Here is a 949-nt window from a genome sequence, read left to right as displayed (position 1 = left end):
ATTGTTATCATTATTTAATTTTTATTATCATTTAATTTATTTATTTAATTACTTTAATTATAATAATTTTTAATTATACCTATAATAATTATTTATTATAATAATAACAATAATTAAAATATAACATTTATTAATAATTTATTAACGTATTTTTAATTAATTATTAGTATTTTTATTTTTTAAATAATTAAATTAATAATTTAATGTATTTCATTTTATTTTCATGTTATCAATATAAATTTCTTTTCATTTAGTTGTTATCATTATTTAATTTTTATTATCATTTAATTTATTTATTTTTTTAATTTTAATATAATAATTATTTAATCACTTTAATTATAATAATCTTTAATTATACATATAATTATTATTTATAATAATAATAATAATAATGATAATAATAATAATAATTAAAATATTAATTTTATTTATAATTTATTATTATACTTTATTTTAATTTAATATTAGTATTTTATTTTTTAAAATAATTAAATTAATAATTCTAATAATAAACTATTTTTAAAATATAACAAAAAAAAACCAACGCAGTAGGAGGTCGCTTCTCCGGGAAACGACCTCCTATTAACATAAAAAAATTTCTTCTTCAGATTGGAACAGAAAAGTAAGATATTCAGGGAATATTGTTTTAAAATAGGGCATTTGAGAAATTAAAAAAAAAATTCCCATACAAAACTCGCACTTAGATGATAAAATAATAAATAAAACAAAAAAGAAAAACTAAATTTGTATAAAAATTTAATAAAATAACTCAGAGATGTGATTTGAAACTGACCTAAATCACTCCTTTAATAGATGAAGAAAATAAAACTTGTGATTTTTTTTATAGAAAAAGTAGACGGCATAAGTCAATTTGATAATCTGTAGATATTCTGATAACATGTAGATTCTTCAATCTGCACATGATCTTACTCAGACTTTACCAACTGTC

This window comes from Cicer arietinum, chromosome 6 (genome assembly GCF_000331145.2).
Source record: "Cicer arietinum cultivar CDC Frontier isolate Library 1 chromosome 6, Cicar.CDCFrontier_v2.0, whole genome shotgun sequence".
Classification (NCBI taxonomy): domain Eukaryota; kingdom Viridiplantae; phylum Streptophyta; class Magnoliopsida; order Fabales; family Fabaceae; genus Cicer; species Cicer arietinum.
The sequence above is the reverse complement of the archived record's forward strand: the minus strand, read 5'-3'. Positions refer to the sequence as shown.